Consider the following 6000-nt stretch of genomic DNA (forward strand, 5'->3'; position numbering starts at 1 on the left):
TTCCATGAAAAAACCCTAATTTCTCCGTCTCTTCCCTCCCTCCCTCCAGGCAGAGTCCCCGGGGAAGGCAGTGCCTGCCCTTTGGCACCACGGAAGCCCTCTCCCACCCTGGTAACTCGTAGTGACACTGAAGTGCCCCCGATCCCCTGTCTTGGGCAGCACCCTCCCCTCCCCATGCCCAGGGTGCAGCTAAGGCCCTGATGCAGACCCAGCCTCTGGATTCCAGGGAGACCTGCATCCATTTGGAACATATTCCCGTAGAACTCCCCCCAACCCTGGTTTTCTCCCCAGTGGTTGTCTCTCTGCTTCGATGGCTCTAAGAACTTCTGTCTGTTAAAGCCCAGGGGACCAGTCTCTGGGAGCAAGAAGGGTGAAGATGATGAAATAGTCCTTTTGTGGTTGGGTTGCCAGTAGTACAAACGGTAGTGAACTTGAGCAGACAGCATTCTGGTTTGTACCAGTACAGCATCTGTGAGGGACCTGCACCTGTGCTCAGGGCCAGGCTGAACATTCACCCTGCTGCCCCTCCCCCGCAAAACATCCGGGATTGGGGATTTTCTTTTTTTTAAGCAGCGATTTGCCACCACATGGGGAGGGCGGGAGGACGGCATTGGAGAGAGCATGCTGAGACGGGGACTACTGGGGCCTGTCCTGTCCAGGGCACCTCCCCACACCCCCCTGCAGAACGGGGTGCACACACAGCAGGTCTCTCCCCCGGGTTGAAGGAGGCCGGGTTGCCTGAGCTTTGGGGCCCTGGGTTTGTCCTATTGCAGTAATAGTAATAATGGTAATAATAATAAACAATAACTAACAATACCCTTGTTATCATCCCCAGGGTTGGCTGGCTGGTTGTGGAACTGCTGAGGAGCATTTGTTTTAGAATTATTTTCCACTTGTGATGTTTTCTGGATGGAATCCCATGCAGATGTGACATTAAGTGGGAGCCACTGTCTTCGGATGGGTGACTGGGGCTCACCGAGGGTCAGGTCGGATCCAGCAGACTCCCACCTGGTCAGGACAGGCACCGGGTGTGCGTCCATGGAGGTGGCTCTGGGGAGACAGTATCTCCTGTGTGTGGTGGTCTGAGCTTGGGCCACGGACTCCCATGGACCAGCCTTCAGCAAGCGGCCTTGGAGGCACGGGAGGCCATGTGAGCCTGGTCACTGACCCCCTTCCCCTGCAGGGAACACTGTTGGGGTGCATGTTCCCCTCGGGGAATCATCCACATGTTGGCAACGTGCTGTTCAAATGAGGCCCCCTCTGGCCCTTCACATGGGCCCTTTGGAGGACGGACAGCTGGTGTGGGGGCTCGGCCCGACCAGCAGAGGCTTCCTGTGGGCACATCACGGCCCCCCAGAGCCCAAGAGTCTGGCACACAGTCCCCACTTTGGGTCGCCCTGAGCTTCGTCCAACAGCGAAGGCAGTGTGGAGAACAGGGTGCTCCCAGTCAGGAACCTGTGAACAGGATCTGGGGGTGGGTGGGGCGGGGGGCGGTGCTCAGAGACCTGGAGAGGGGCGTGTGTCAGAAGCGAGGTCAGGCTGGGTCCCCTCCCCGCACTGCGAGGTCCCCAGCAAGGAGTGGGTGGTGGCCTGGGGTGCAGGGATGACCAGGAGCTGAGGGGCATCCACAGGCATCGGGGGCACCTCGACTTGGTGCAGTTAATGGGTCGAAACACTCAGACGTGGGCATTAAACACACTCATGAAATCCCCAAACCAGAGCCGAGCTGAGCTTCCAAAGTGACTGAGATGTAGAGCAAATAAAAGTCTGAAATTACAGAAAGCTTTTTACAGAGATTGCTCTGCAGGACCAGGGGAGGGGCCCTTCTGCTCTCTGTCGAGTTATTACAGAATTCTATTTTGTTTTTAACATCATGGTTTTTAATAAGAAACCATCTGGCAGCATCTCCCCCCACTGAGCGTATTGTTTTGTGGCCCTTTTTAGCTGGAAGGCTGATTTTGTAATAATTTACCAAACAGAGGGTCCTTTTCCTAATGTGGAGACAGTGGCTCCTGCAGGGGACACCCCTCTGCCGAGCACACTGGGGGGGTGGGGGGGGGTCCATGTCCTCTTTACCCCTTGGCAGGGGGGGTCCCACTCCCAAACACTTCCCAGCGTCTCAGCCCAGCACCCGGGCTGTTCCAGGAAGGGGCGCCAGGGCACCCCGAGCAGAGGCTGAGGGGCGAGGTGCACGGCTGCATGCTGATCTTGGGGAGCAGCTGTGCCGGGCCGCATGGGGTTCCCAACACAGGGCTCGGAGGAGACTGGGCTGAAGCGGCCCAGGGAGCCCCTGCTGGGCACGCTGCTGCTGGGCAGCTGGATGGCACCTCAGGAGGAGCTGAAGGAAGTGAGACGCCCCATTAGAAAGGGAAAACGGTGCCGAATACACAGCTGCCTCCAAAACATCTCCCGGTTTGGCCAGAGGTGCCGGGTGCCAGGTGGGCGGTGCCAGTGAGTGGACCCAGGGTGCCCACCGACACTGTGCCTCCCAGGGACACACAGGAGCGATTGGCCGGCAAGCTGCACGGGCGGAAACTTAAAGTGGGAGGGAGGGTCGGAGAGGGACAGATGACAGGGGCATCTGTAGGGAAGATCCAGAAACATCCTCAAACTGCCAGACTAACGCGTGATTTTACCCAAGCCACTGGGTTCAAGGCCCATTTACAAAAATCAAGCTGATTTCCTCAGAAAAGCAGCAAACAGGAAAAATTTAAAATGCCCCGGCAGCGGCATGTGGACATCTATACCTGGGAATAAATCCCTGTACAGACCTCTACATGGAACGAGAGAAATCCCCCAGAGGAACGGTGAGGATCGCCAGTGAGAGGGGAGGGAGCACCGTTTCACGCCACACTCAGCACCTCCCCTTCAAGCCGCATTCACGCAGTGTTCACATTCTGTCCATGCATGGATCACGTGCCATTCACATGCTGAGCATGTGCCACCCATGCCCTGTTCACACGCCATTCATGTGCTGATCGTGTGCCGTCCATGCCGCGTTCACATGCCGATCACGTGTCATTCACGTGCCAGTCACATGTGGATCACATACCATTCGTGTGGTGTTCACGTGCCATTTCCCTGCTGATCACGTGCCCTCCTTGCCTTGTTCACGTGCCATTCGGGCACTGATTACCTGACGTTCATGTGCTGATTACGTGCCGTCCATGCTCTGTCCACGTGCCGTTCACGTGCTGATCACGTGCCACCCATGCCCTGTTCACATGCTGGTCATGTGCCATTCACACCCTGATCGCGTGCCATCCATGCATCATTCACGTGCCGATCAGGTGCCGTCCACACTTTGTTCACGTGTCATTGACACACAGTTCACGTGCTGTTTCATAGGGGACTTAAGAGTTGGAACATTTCAGTTTAGGTAATAGCTAGTAAGCTTCGTAATCAATGCATGTAAAAGCTTTGTTCCAAGAACTGAAGGTGGGACCCACCCTGACTCCAGGAGACCACGAGCAGCTCCACCTGTGAGCCTCAGGAGCCCCGCACCCAGTTCCAGGTGGTGTCTGAGCCCCCTGCGCTCCAGGTGAGATGCCCACTGCCCAGGGTGAGAATGCTGAACTTGTTTGTTTGTAATCCAATGAACTTTTCCCTGAATTCCAAACCCCTTACCTACACTTTGTTCTCCAGATAAAAAGGGCCATTTGAAAATGGAATTTAACCCGGTCTGTTAGGGTGCGAACCCGCCATGGTCTCAGATCCCCGGCCATCTGAACAAAGCGCCATAAAGACTCAGTCCCTGTCACTGCTGATTGTGTTTGGCAGTGACGGGCAGCCCAAACACCAGTGTCTTTTCCGGTTTCACTATTGTTTTATGTATACACACTTGCAGATATGTCAATGTGCACGTTTTTGTCTACTTTCTCTGGATTTAATGTACTCTTTTAGGTTCCTAATATGGTTACAAAAATTGTAAATTTTCAGCTTTTATTTCTGATAATGTGAATTTAAAGGCAAACATGTTTTTCATAAGTTTTGGTACGTAATATCTTTATCACCATTCATTTTCAATTATTTTGTAATTGAAATTGTGTTTTACTTTTGAGGTTGTTTACAAGTGTATTACATAACTAGCAAATATAAGGACTTTCCAGAGTCCCATTTGTCGTGATTTCTGGCTGAAGTGCAATGAGAACACTTCAGAAACATTGTATATAATTTCAATGCTGCAATGCTTGTTGAAACTGGCTTTATATTGGCTTGGCCAAACGCTAAAACCTTTTGGGAAGATGGAATTATGAAGATGCCTGCAATATTGCAGAAGGCAGTGGAACAAAACGGTGAATACATTGTTCAATACAGTTATTGGTGAAAACGAAAAACGTCTGTTCTTTTGCCTCTTTACATAAAAACTGGATGAACCTTTTGGCCAAGCAAATAGTACAGTGTTCCAAGAGTGCGTCTCTGCTGCCATCTCGTGGGAATTCTGGGGAATGACATCTTAGTTGAGTCAGGAAAAGTGGTTGATTCCAGTGGAATATCAATGACTGTTGATGGCAGTGGTATTTAGAAGTGCATTTCAAAACATCTAAGTGTAAGGACTTTCCAGTTACCTCGAGACTAGTTTCCAGAATAATGGCCAAGGAACAATAAACGTGATTTATGTGACATGGTTGGAACTGGCTTTATAGTGTAATCAAGTTGTTAAAACTTGCAGGTGTGCTTCAAAATCATTTCTCATTGGCTTTGTGTGTTGCAGCTTCCTTAAACAATGTGGAGGGAAAATTTATTCATAATTTTGCACTAAGAGGTACATGAAAAGGAAGAGTAAAATATAAGCGCCATCGTTGTATGTATGTGCCCTTCTGGACATGTCTACAGGCTCGTTTCCTCCACTCTGCCTGGACTTTGTTTACCATTTCAGATTTCTTGTATGGGTGCAAAACTTGTGCATTTTAAGCCTCTGTTTCTAATGTGTGCATTCAAGGGTGAGAATTTCTTTCTCAGGTTTTGGTCCGTAGCATCTTTAGCATCATTCAGGTCAAGTTACTTTGTAATTCAAATAGTGGTTCATTTTGGAGGTTCTGTAGGAATCTATCTGGGAAGGTCTGTACAGCAGAACTTGTCCTCATCCATTCCCTGTGAGTGCCAGCTCAAGTGCCATTAGAACAGAAAACATATTGTATAGACTAAGAGGCTGTGATGATGGTTGAAACTTGCTTTAAATGGGATTGTCCAAAAGTCAGTTCGGTCCCCCACTGTACCACCTCTGCATCACCCCCAGCATGTCACCTGGCACCGTTCCCACATACTGACCTTTAATGTCATTTGAAACTTTTTTAGACAGTATTGTGACAGCTGTCATATCCCCGTGGGGTGAAAAACCTCATGACAACTGGTGAATGTGTGTGTGGCCCTCTTCCCACTGAAGATGCATGAACATAAGGAACATTTTTGGCCCCTCAGTCTGTGTCATTTCCAGAAAGGTACAAGCCCAAGTGTAAGGCAAGAAAAGATGCTTGGTGTGTACAGAGAAGATGCTGAGTCTGATGGAACATGTGAGAAGTGGGTTGCAAAGATTCATGTGGGAGATTTCTCATGCGCAGTTGCCCCATGGGTAGGCAGACCAGGAGCAGTGGAGAGCCATCCAGGGCAGACGTTAACAGAGGACGGACCACGTTATGGCACGTGGGAGACAGGAAACATACTCAAAGTATCCCAATCAAGCGTCGAAAAGCATTTGCAGCAGCTTGATACCTTAATCTCTTTGACGTTTGGGTTCCACAGAAGTCAAGCTGGGTGGTGGGGGTCCCATCTTCACTGAATTTCCACATGCAGTTCTCTACAGAAATGGAAGGGAAACATTCCATTTCCAAGACAAAGTGTGAGGGGATGAACCGTTGATATTTGAAAATAATGTGGAACAGGAGATATTGAGGGAAGCCCAGGAACCACCAGCAGCCCCACCAAAGGGCGGTCTTCATCCGAAGGAGGTGATGTCCTGCAGTGGGAGCTCCTTGCAGAAACCCAGCGGACTTCTCCCAA

Source organism: Desmodus rotundus, chromosome 11 (genome assembly GCF_022682495.2).
Source record: "Desmodus rotundus isolate HL8 chromosome 11, HLdesRot8A.1, whole genome shotgun sequence".
Taxonomy (NCBI): Eukaryota; Metazoa; Chordata; class Mammalia; order Chiroptera; family Phyllostomidae; genus Desmodus; species Desmodus rotundus.